The 12,350-nt window shown below is 48.1% G+C and overlaps 1 long non-coding RNA gene across 2 annotated transcripts in view; it reads left to right on the forward strand.

Annotated features, from left to right (window-relative positions):
• Window positions 1-12,350, forward strand: part of LOC138282305 (uncharacterized) — an 85,888-nt gene that overhangs the window by 31,860 nt on the left and 41,678 nt on the right. For both annotated transcript variants that reach the window (XR_011200909.1, XR_011200910.1), the window contains exon 2: window positions 7,715-7,782. This is a non-coding gene — a long non-coding RNA (uncharacterized lncRNA). The remainder of the gene's footprint in view (window positions 1-7,714; window positions 7,783-12,350) is intronic.

Below are 12,350 nucleotides of genomic sequence, written 5' to 3' on the forward strand. Positions count from 1 at the left end.
GAGGCCATACCTGTTTGGCACTCACTTCATTGTTCAGACAGACCACAAACCTCTACTTTGGCTAAAACAAATGAAAGGTGAAAATCCTAAATTGTTGAGGTGGTCCATATCCCTACAGGGAATGGACTATACAGTGGAACATAGACCTGGGAGTAGCCACTCCAATGCAGATGGACTCTCCAGATATTTCCACTTAGACAATGAAGACTCATCAGGTCATGGCTAGTCTTATTGTCCTTCATTTGGGGGGGGGGGGTTGTGTAGGAAAGTACCATCTTGCCTGGCATGTTACCCCCATTTTTCACTGTATATATGTTGTTTTAGTTGTATGTGTCACTGGGACCCTGGTAACCCAGGGCCCCAGTGCTCATAAGTGTGCCTGAATGTGTTACCTGTGTAGTGACTAACTGTCTCACTGAGGCTCTGCTAATCAGAACCTCAGTGGTTATGCTCTCTCATTTCTTTCCAAATTGTCACTGACAGGCTAGTGACCATTTTTACCAATTTACATTGGCTTACTGGAACACCCTTATAATTCCCTAGTATATGGTACTGAGGTACCCAGGGTATTGGGGTTCCAGGAGATCCCTATGGGCTGCAGCATTTCTTTTGCCACCCATAGGGAGCTCTGACAATTCTTACACAGGCCTGCCACTGCAGCCTGAGTGAAATAACGTCCACGTTATTTCACAGCCATTTTACACTGCACTTAAGTAACTTATAAGTCACCTATATGTCTAACCTTTACCTGGTAAAGGTTAGGTGCAAAGTTACTTAGTGTGAGGGCACCCTGGCACTAGCCAAGGTGCCCCCACATTGTTCAGAGCCAATTCACTGAACTTTGTGAGTGCGGGGACACCATTACACGCGTGCACTACATATAGGTCACTACCTATATGTAGCTTCAGCATGGTAACTCCGAATATGGCCATGTAACATGTCTATGATCATGGAATTGCCCCCTCTATGCCATCCTGGCATTGTTGGTACAATTCCATGATCCCAGTGGTCTGTAGCACAGACCCTGGTACTGCCAGACTGCCCTTCCTGGGGTTTCACTGCAGCTGCTGCTGCTGCCAACCCCTCAGACAGGCAGCTGCCCTCCTGGGGTCCAGCCAGGCCTGGCCCAGGATGGCAGAACAAAGAACTTCCTCTGAGAGAGGGTGTGACACCCTCTCCCTTTGGAAAATGGTGTGAAGGCAGGGGAGGAGTAGCCTCCCCCAGCCTCTGGAAATGCTTTGTTGGGCACAGATGTGCCCAATTCTGCATAACCCAGTCTACACCGGTTCAGGGACCCCTTAGCCCCTGCTCTGGCGCGAAACTGGACAAAGGAAAGGGGAGTGACCACTCCCCTGACCTGCACCTCCCCTGGGAGGTGTCCAGAGCTCCTCCAGTGTGCTCCAGACCTCTGCCATCTTGGAAACAGAGGTGCTGCTGGCACACTGGACTGCTCTGAGTGGCCAGTGCCACCAGGTGACGTCAGAGACTCCTGCTGATAGGCTCCTTCAGGTGTTAGTAGCCTTTCCTCTCTCCTAGGTAGCCAAACCCTCTTTTCTGGCTATTTAGGGTCTCTGTCTCTGGGGAAACTTTAGATAACGAATGCATGAGCTCAGCCGAGTTCCTCTGCATCTCCCTCTTCACCTTCTGATAAGGAATCGACCGCTGACCGCGCTGGAAGCCTGCAAACCTGCAACATAGTAGCAAAGACTACTACTGCAACTCTGTAACGCTGATCCTGCCGCCTTCTCGACTGTTTTCCTGCTTGTGCATGCTGTGGGGGTAGTCTGCCTCCTCTCTGCACCAGAAGCTCCGAAGAAATCTCCTGTGGGTCGACGGAATCTTCCCCCTGCAACCGCAGGCACCAAAAAGCTGCATTACCGGTCCCTTGGGTCTCCTCTCAGCACGACGAGCGAGGTCCCTCGAATCCAGCGACGCTGTCCAAGTGACCCCCACAGTCCAGTGACTCTTCAGCCCAAGTTTGGTGGAGGTAAGTCCTTGCCTCACCTCGCTGGGCTGCATTGCTGGGAACCGCGACTTTGCAAGCAACTCCGGCCCCTGTGCACTTCCGGCGGAAATCCTTCGTGCACAGCCAAGCCTGGGTCCACGGCACTCTAACCTGCATTGCACGACTTTCTAAGTTGGTCTCCGGCGACGTGGGACTCCTTTGTGCAACTTCGGCGAGCACCGTTTCACGCATCCTCGTAGTGCCTGTTTCTGGCACTTCTCCGGGTGCTACCTGCTTCAGTGAGGGGTCTTTGTCTTGCTCGACGTCCCCTCTCTCTGCAGGTCCAATTTGCGACCTCCTGGTCCCTCCTGGGCCCCAGCAGCGTCCAAAAACGCCAAACGCACGATTTGCGTGTAGCAAGGCTTGTTGGCGTCCTTCCGGCGAGAAAATACTTCTGCACGACTCTCCAAGGCAAGAGGGATCCGTCCACCAAAGGGGAAGTCTCTAGCCCTTTTCGTTCCTGCAGAAACCTCAGCTTCTTCTGTCCAGTCGAAGCTTCTTTGCACCCGCAGCTGGCATTTCCTGGGCATCTGCCCATCTCCGACTTGCTTGTGACTTTTGGACTTGGTCCCCTTATTCCACAGGTACCCTAGATTGGAAATCCACAGTCGTTGCATTGCTGGTTTGTGTCTTTCCTGCATTATTCCTCTAACACGACTATTTTGTCCTTAGGGGAACTTTGGTGCACTTTGCACTCACTTTTCAGGGTCTTGGGGAGGGTTATTTTTCTAACTCTCACTATTTTCTAATAGTCCCAGCGACCCTCTACAAGGTCACATAGGTTTGGGGTCCATTCGTGGTTCGCATTCCACTTTTGGAGTATATGGTTTGTGTTGCCCCTATCCCTATGTTTCCCCATTGCATCCTATTGTAACTATACATTGGTTGCACTGTTTTCTAAGACTATACTGCATATTTTTGCTATTGTGTATATATATCTTGTGTATATTTCCTATCCTCTCACTGAGGGTACACTCTAAGATACTTTGGCATATTGTCATAAAAATAAAGTACCTTTATTTTTAGTATAACTGTGTATTGTGTTTTCTTATGATATTGTGCATATGACACTAAGTGGTACTGTAGTAGCTTCACACGTCTCCTAGTTCAGCCTAAGCTGCTCTGCTAAGCTACCATTATCTATCAGCCTAAGCTGCTAGACACCCTATACACTAATAAGGGATAACTGGGCCTGGTGCAAGGTGCAAGTACCCCTTGGTACTCACTACAAGCCAGTCCAGCCTCCTACAGTCCTGCTTGAGAAAGTTCTCCAGGGGCTTGGAGTAGAGGTTGCCTCCTGTTGAAAGTCTCAGAGACACCAAAGACTTACGTTTCCTCAACCTGCAGCACTGTGAACTGTGTGTTTTGTGCTGCTGAAGAGGAGAAACCACTACGATGCCGCTGGCCTGCACCGTGACCTGCCAACACCGCACCGAGTTGCATTGCCCCGCTTCGCACCATGACCCTGGTCCCACCGGCGCAGTGATCGGACGACTTCACCGACCCGCTGCTCACACTGAGGCCTGTGGGCCCTGCACTCCAGCATTGCGTGCTCACACAACAGCCTCGTCATCCGCATCGCTGCTGCTCCTGCTGAGGTACACAAAGCACCGTCCTGTCCCCCACCGCAGCCCTGGTCCACCAATGCCAACATCATCGACTCCAGTGTCGACACCAAGCATCCTGCCTACACCGTGGCCTGTGGACAACGCTCGTGAGGGTCATGTAGCACAGTCCCACACTGCTGACTTGGGCCTACCGGTGACAGCATTTAAGCAACGATGACGACGCTGCCTGTACCGTGACCTGGTAACACAGCACGACGCCCTGCATATGTGGCCCGCATATGTGACGCCCTGCTTCACACCTTATCCGTGGTCTCACCGCCGCCTCTGGATGCTGTCACAGAGCCGCTGCCTGCACCGTGCCCTGTGGGCACCACATGTCACATCGTCCCACTTCACACCACAGCCCAGACGCCAACCACGCCAGCGCTCCTGACTTCATCAGCTCGGAGTTTGATCTGCAACACATGTGACTTCAAGGGCGTGACGACTCTTGCACCAACTCTGGAACAGACACCGTGACGTCAGCGACACCACTCACCGCGAGGATCACAACGCCCTGCAAATCGAACGTCATGTTTGCGTGTCTTCCCTACACCGTAGCTGGCCCACGACGCCGCTATCGGCCTGAACTTTGTTTTGTTGTTCACTACGCCGTGATAGCCCCAGGTGGAGCTATCAACTTCAAGGAACTCTGTTTTTGAGTAAATCTTACAGAATTCATATTTTTATTACTGTATGTTGGATTTATATCATATTTGGTCTTGTTTTATATAGATAAATATTGGCTATTTTTCTAAAACAGGTGGGGTGTCCTTTTGTAGTGTTTTCACTTATTACTGTGTGTTAGAAGCAAATGCTTTACACATTGCTTCTGAGATAAGCCTGACTGCTCGTGCCAAGCTACCAAGGGGGTAAGCAGAGGTTATCTGAGTGGGTATCTGCCTTATCCTGAGTAGAGTGAGGGCCCCTACTTGGACAGGGTGCAAACAGACTGCCAACTAGAGGCCCCATTCCTAACAGGGGAAATGTGAAGCACCCCCACCCAGGACAGGCTTAGTTTCTGGCCACAGCGAACACAAAGGCTCTCACCCCATGTGGTCAGAAACGTGTATGAAAGTGGCAGACTGGCTCAGACTGGTCAGTTCTGCACCAGTAGTTTGGTTAACTAAATAGGGGGCAGCTCTAAGATTCCCTCTGTGTGCATTTCTCCATAAATCCCACACTGGCATCAGTGTGGGTTTATAGGGTTGAGAAGTTTGATAACAAACCTCACAGTATTCAGTGAAGTCGTTATGGAGCTGCAGAGTTCATAATGACAAACTCCCAGACCATATACTTAATATGGCCACACTTCACTTATAAAGTCTAAGAATGGGCTTGGAGACTGTAGGGGCATATTGCTCATGCAGCTATACCATCACCTGTGGTATAGTGCACCCGTCCTTTGGGCTATAAGGCCTGCTAGAGGGGTAACACCTATGCCACAGGCAGTGGTTTGTGAAGAGGCACCCTGAGAAGGGGGTCATGTCGATTTTTCTCCACACCAGCACACACGAGCTGCAAAGGCAGTGTGCATGTGCTTGGTGAGCGGTATTCCTGGGTGACATAATTCGTGCTATAGCCCTTGGGGACCTTCCCTGGCCACAGGGCCCTTGGTACCATGGGTACCTTTTACGAGGGACTTCACTGTGTGCCAGGGGTGTGCCAATTGTGAAAACAAAGGCACAGATTTTGGGAAAGATCACTGGTGATGGAGCCTGGTTAGCAGGATCCTATCACATTGAAATTTGGAATCAAAACTAGGCAAACAGTGGGGGGAGGGAGAGGGTTAACCATGCCAACAAGGGCACTTTCCTACACCCTTGCTGAATCAGTTCAAGAAGGACCTCAAGACATGGCTGTTCGACTATTCAGCCAGCCCCCCTACTCCCCATCCAAGCAGCGCCTTGAGACCCCAATGGCTGACAAGTAGCACTTTAAAAATATTTGATTTATTGAGACTCATGCACCCACTCAGATTCATGCATGCACTGATAGAATCCCTTCGTTACGCATGCACGCCCTCACAGACCGACTGCAGTACTCATGAGTGAGTGACCCACTCACAGAGAATAATGCACACACAAACCCACTCCAACACTCATGCACGCACTGACAGACACACTTGTCAACTTTTGCACACACATCGACTCGTAGGCTCATGCACCTACTCACAGAACCACTCAGCTTCATGCATGCACTTACAGACCAAGTGAGGTACTCGTGCACGCTCACAGAACCACTGATATTGAAGCATTGTTGGTAAGAAACAATCATTTAATGTGCATTTTAAATGTGGTGGTGTGCATTGAATGTCTGCTTTTGTTTCGCGTATTCACAACATATTTGTAAATTTTAAATTGAAAAAAAATTAAAATACTAGTGTTTGGGGAAATAGGCTGGCTCTGAAAAGAGACTGCGTTTATTGTGCAGTGGCTGACAATTACACATAATGCCAAATGCAGTTTTTCAGGTTGGAGAGAAACACCCTGTTTCCTTTGTCTGTATGTGAACTCTTTCACTTCTATAGATTCCATCCATGGCAATGCAAAGGTTTGTTGTAGATCAGACCCATGTTGTGTTTACTTAGTATGCAGAAATAATTTGATTAACCTGCTTCTTGGATTTGTTTTTCTGTTGGACAGAATACGGTTGACCATTTCTATTTCTGCCTTTGACATATGTTGAAAAATACCAAGGCAGACTGAGAAAAAAAGTACCATTAATTGTGCAAAGAAATCCTTCATCAGGATTTTCAGTCCTAGCCCAGTAAGCATGCCCAGGACATTACCACCACAGTGAACAATCATGATGTCAGGGGGTTGGAAATCTCCAATTCCTTTTACCAAAGACAGCAATTGATGCCACTTTAAACCTCTCTGGCAGGTCAAACTTATGTCCACATTTGGCAAATCAAGCTCCCTCTCAGTGCCACTCTTTATAGCACACTCATTAGCACTGAACACAAAGTAGTGACCTAGAATCAACACTCTAAGCATTCTTTAGGCAATCATGAATAGCTCAAGGTGGAAGGCTGGAGGTGTAGCAGATATTTTAAATTGAAAGACTAAAATGGAGGGCATGAGTTGTTTGAACAAAAAATAAAATTCATATCATTGGATGGTGTTAATATGTGGAAACTTACAATTAAGTTGTGTTTTTTTACAGTAACTACGTCTGTGATAGTGCATTAAACAAAAAAATGTAATGTAGTATTGGATATGGTTACAATTGGAAAAAGTCAAGCACAACTCCTGCATTTCAGTTGCACAGTAATGTGCAGTTTGTAAAATATATGGGCTATGTTTTAACTTGTGGTTCTAGTGGGTTGCTATGGAAACCCTGCCCAAAGATTGGTGTGTGATAGGCTATTAAAGAGAGAGTCCAATATTTAATTAGTGTTATCATGAAACAATGATGAGGTGTCTTCCTATTTCTTTATAAATAGTAATATAGTTTTAAAGTATAAAAAATAGTAAGCTAGGTTTGAAGAACAATGCTCTTTTTGGGTCCAGTAGGTGGACTCGCTTCTCTTCCTTAGAGGGATTCAGGGGAGCAAAGAAAGTGGGCAGGGTGACAGTCTGTACAAAATACAGTGGGGTCGCCACATTTAATTGAAGATGCACGGATGCGAAGCACCACTTTATCAGGAAAAACTATGAGATATGGAGGCTTCAATGGCAAGGCCTGCAGCTCACTCACCTTCCGGGCAGATGTTATGACCACACAAAATGCTCTTTTGTTTGTGAGCAGCCTGAGGGGACAGTTATGAAGTGGCTCAAACGGGGCACACATCAGAAATCTAAGAGCCAAGGTGAGACATAATGAACGGGGTAGGGGGAAAACTTGTACAAGCCATTTTAAAAACCTATTTACAATAGGGGACTTAACCAAGAGGGTTGGTGGGAGGTGGGCTCAGTGGTATAGAGAACTCAGACGCGGATTTTAGGGCCCTATAAGGGCATAAGCACAATTTATTTATTATAGTAGGGTGATTGTAATTATAATGACTGTGATTCTTCCCAATTTCTCTTTGGAGGATTTCTGGTGAAAGCTTGAGTGGCTTTTCTGAGACTTTAATGTTCTTTCTTTTTCCTTTTAGGTGGCGTTCTCCAGACAGCTTCTTCTTGGTTCCCGTGGGCTCTCGGAAAAACAAGAGGATATGTCCAGGTAAGTAGGAGGGTAATTTGATATCTCTATGATCTGTTAGTACAGGTGTGGGGGTGTGAGGGAAGGACTTACAGGAGGCAGTGTATTAACTGAGGTTAGGCAACAAAGGAGGGAGCGGGCTATTCAAGTGGCTATTTTAGGCTGGTGACAGGGTAGGAAGGTGATCAGTGGTTTCCCGGTCCCCGGCACCCAAAACAACCTGCCCCGTTCCCTTTATGCCCTCCCCGGTCTTCTTTCTTCCTTCCACCGCCCCCTTATCCCCCTTCTGTCGGTTTCCCTTGAATATAGCCCTGTACCTTGTTCAGCCACGACCCTCCTGGATCGTGGCAGGGCTCCTCTCCTCCTCAAGGCTTTTCCTCTGCTCCACTGCTTGGGCTGGGTTTCCGCTCCTCGTCACTCGTTCCGGTTGTCTTCTCTCCCTGTTCTGTTGTTTCCTCCACGTCTTCCTCTTCACCGGCGTTCGTTATACCGCGTTCGGCGTCTCCCTTTATTCTGGCGTCCTCGCGTTCTTCTGGTGCGGCAACCCAGAAGTCCGGTGCCGACAGGGTGCTCCGCCCCCACGCGTCTCCTTGGTGACGCTGGACGGGGACGGAGGAGGTGCGCGATCGTCGCCATGTCAGAGCGTCGGTAGGCGAGGTGGACGAAACCCACCTACACACCCCATCCCAGGAACGGGACTGGTATAGGACCGTAGAATCCGGGCAGCGGGAGAGAAAGTCAGCGGGGCACTGGCTGGACCCAGGGATGTGACGGACCTGAAAGGTAAAGGGCTGGAGTTCAAGGAACCAGCGCAACACCCGGGAATTAGTGTCCTTTTGAGAGGCTAACCAAGTCAATGGGGCATGATCAGTATAGAGGACGAAAGGCCGACCCAAGAGATAATACTGTAGACACTCAATCGCCCATTTTATGGCAAGGCATTCCTTCTCAATAGTGGGGTAGTGAGTTTCCCTTGATAATAACTTACGACTAATATAGACGATGGGGTGGTCATGTCCCTGATCGTCGGGCTGTGCTAGGACTGCTCCCAGGCCGACGTTGGAAGCGTCGGTAAAAAGGTGGAAGGGTCTAGAAAAATCAGGACATCTCAATACTGGCTCGGTTGAGAGGGCCTCCTTGAGTAATTGAAAGCCTTGAAGTTGAGAAGGAGAAAAAGAAGGAAGGGTGGCAGGGTATTGCTTCTTTAACAAATCTGTGAAGGGGGCAGTAATGGTGAAATATTGCGGAATGAATCTACGATAATACCCCACCAACCCCAGGAAAGAACGAAGTTCCTTTTTGGTTCTGGGGAGGGGTATCCGTCTAATGGCATCTACTTTATCTTTCTGAGGACGCAAAACTCCCATACCAATTACATACTCGAGATATGCTATTTGGGTTGGCCCTAGAACACACATTGTAGGATTGGCGGTAAGGCCTGCTCTCGCTAGGGTGGAGAACACTTTCTCTATGTGTTGTAGGTGTTCTGTCCAGGTTGTACTAAAAATGACAATATCGTCCAGATAGGCTGCAGTGAACTCTTGGAAGGGCCGTAGGAGTCGGTCCATCAAGCGTTGGAATGTAGCAGGTACACCGTGAAGCCCAAAGGGAAGGGCGGTGAAATTATAAAAACCAGAAGGGGTTGCGAACGCCGTCTTTTCTTTGTCGTTTGGGGCTAAGGGAATCTGCCAATATCCTTTCGTTAGATCAATGGTGGACATGAAAGTGCATGTCCTATCTTCTCTAGTACCTCGTCTACCCGGGGAATAGGATATGCATCGAAGAGCGATATCTCATTGAGCTTTCTGAAGTCGATACAAAACCGGACAGAGCCATCCGGTTTCGGAACTAAGACGACAGGGGAACACCACGGACTCGTGGAAGGTTCAATGACGTTTAAAGATAACATTTTTGTTATCTCCCCCTCTATAAGAATCTTTCTCGCTTCGGGAATTCGGTAGGGCCGTAGGCGTACGGTTTGGCCCTCGGGTGTCCGAATATGATGTTGAACCAGAGACGTTTGCCCGGGGAGTTCGGAAAAGAATTTAGAATGTTTTTGTATTAACTCGAGTAATTGACGTTTCTCAGTGTCCGGTAGGGAATCATTGACACAAGGGTTTATTTGTTTTTCTGGTTGGAGGGTGGGACATAGGTCTAGCCCTAATGAGTTGGTCGGTGTTACTAGGTATCCCTTAGCAGGAAGACCACTATTGTTCCCAGGATTTTCCCATTTTTTAAATAAATTAATGTGATAGATTTGAGTCCGTTTGGGGTGATCGTTTAGTTCAATCAAGTAAGTAACAGGGGTGACTGCTTTTATTACTCGATACGGCCCTTGCCATTTTGCCAGTAACTTATGTTCAGAGGTAGGTCGCATGATCAATACCTGATCGTTGGGTTGAAGAACCCGCAGTCTGGTGCCCTGATCATAATAGTTTTTTTGAGTTTCTTGGGCTTTTTCCAAATGGTGTCTTACATCCTCCCAGACCGTCTGGAGTTGTGTCTTTAAATTGTGGATATAATCTAGGAGGGGTCTCTCTTCATTGTTCTCTTCCTCCCACAACTCTGCCGCCATGTATAGTAAATTACGGGGCTGTCTCCCGAATACTAGTTCAAACGGACTGTGCCCAGTAGAGGACTGCTCATGTGTCCGTATTGCATAGAGCACTAGGGGTAGTTTCTGATCTCAGTCTTTTCCCGAGTCGCTTACTATCTTCCGCAAGAGAGTTTTAATGGTGAGGTTATACCGCTCCACTAAACCATCTGTTTGTGGATGATATACCGCTGTTTTTATTTGGGTAATTCTTAGAGTTTTACATATCTGTTTCATGAGCCCAGATATGAATGGTGTCCCTTGATCGGTAAGAATTTCTTCTGGGAAACCAACCCGTGAAAAAAATGTTATCATGGCTTGTGCAACGGCTTTGGTAGTGGTAGTAGTAAGAGGGATAGCCTCAGGATATCTGCTGGCATAATCAACCAGAACGAGGATATGGGTGTGGCCCTTAGTAGATGGTAAAAGAGGTCCGACCAAGTCCATGCCTACTCTTCTGAAAGGAGTATCGATAATTGGTAGGGGATGTAACGGGGCTCTCCTAGTTGCTCCTGGTTCGACTAGTTGACACTTTGGGCATTGGGTACAGTATTTTCGGATATGGGCATAGACTCCCGGCCAGTAAAAACGTCTCAATAGGTATTCCTCTGTTTTCTCTCGGACATAATGGCCTCCTCCTGGCTGGTTATGAGCTAGGAACAAAACCTGAGTCCGGTAAGGCTCACAAACTACTAGTTGTTTCTTCTCGCTATTTACTGTCGTGGAAACTCTATATAGAAGGTCCTTATGGACTATAAAGTGTGGACCTACCTCTCTGGTAGAGTCACTTTTGACACTTCTCCAGGCGTGCTCGAGGGTGGGATCCTCGCGTTGGCTTACTCTAAACGACACTGGGGCGCTGGTTATGTTGGCCACTGTTTTCTCTATATTCTCCTGTCTTTGATTAAATGCATATTTTCGTTTTTCTGCCTTTTTTTCTTTTCGGGTTAGTTTTTTTCGTTCTGGGGGGCCATAAATTGGAGTATTACTAAATGGAGCGTCTACCCACCAACCATCGATAGGGTTGGATTTCCGTATTTGATCTAAGAGGTCATGAAATCACAGATAATCAGTCCCAATGACGCAGTCTTCTTTCAAATTATCCATGAGTCCCCTGGGGAGGAAGTCATGATAGGTGTCCCACTCCACTTCTACCAACTCAAGGGGATACTTAGCTCGGTCCCCATGGATACAACATATAGTCACCCACTGGTCTGTGGCGGGCTTTACAGATTTGACTACATCTCGGCATATAACTGATTGACTACACCCGGAGTCAATCAAGGCTGTGACCAATTGTCCATTTATTCGCAGGGCGTGTTTGAATGACTTATCTCCCTTCCCTATGCACAACACTCTCCCTCGAGTAACCCCTATCTCCATTGGTTCCACTCCCTCATGCTTCTTTGGACACCCTCGGGCTATGTGGCCCCACTCCCCAAAACTGAAACACTGGGGTTGTTGCATGGGGTTTCGATCTGTACTCCGGGAGGATCCGGGCTCCTCAAGGGTTCGTCTAGTTGTATATTGAGGAGGAGTGATGGGTATTTTGTTCAGGGGTCTGGAAGTTTGGCTTTTAACGTCCACCGACTGGTGATAGGCACAAGCCAAATCGATGGCTAGTTCGGTGTCGATTTTAGGGTGCTGTCTTATCCAATTCCGGGTGCTTCTAGGAAGGGAATCCAGATATTGCTCTAAAATGATGGCCTTAATGACGTCTTCGCGGTTAGTCCCCAAGGGTCCCAACCACTTCAGTCCTAGGTCCTTCACCCGGTAGTAAAATGTACGTGGATCTTCATTCTGACCCCATTTAACTTTGCGGAACTTCATCCGATAATATTCAGTATCATGCCCCACTCTCTCAAGAATACTCTTCTCAATGTCGAAATAAGGGGTGGTGCCACCGGGATTTGCAGCCTGATAGGCGGACTGGAGGGTGCCTGTTAAGAGGGGAGCGATGTATTGGCCCCATCGGTTTTCAGGCCATTGAGCTGAT

This window comes from Pleurodeles waltl, unplaced genomic scaffold, assembly GCF_031143425.1.
Source record: "Pleurodeles waltl isolate 20211129_DDA unplaced genomic scaffold, aPleWal1.hap1.20221129 scaffold_97, whole genome shotgun sequence".
Taxonomy (NCBI): Eukaryota; Metazoa; Chordata; class Amphibia; order Caudata; family Salamandridae; genus Pleurodeles; species Pleurodeles waltl.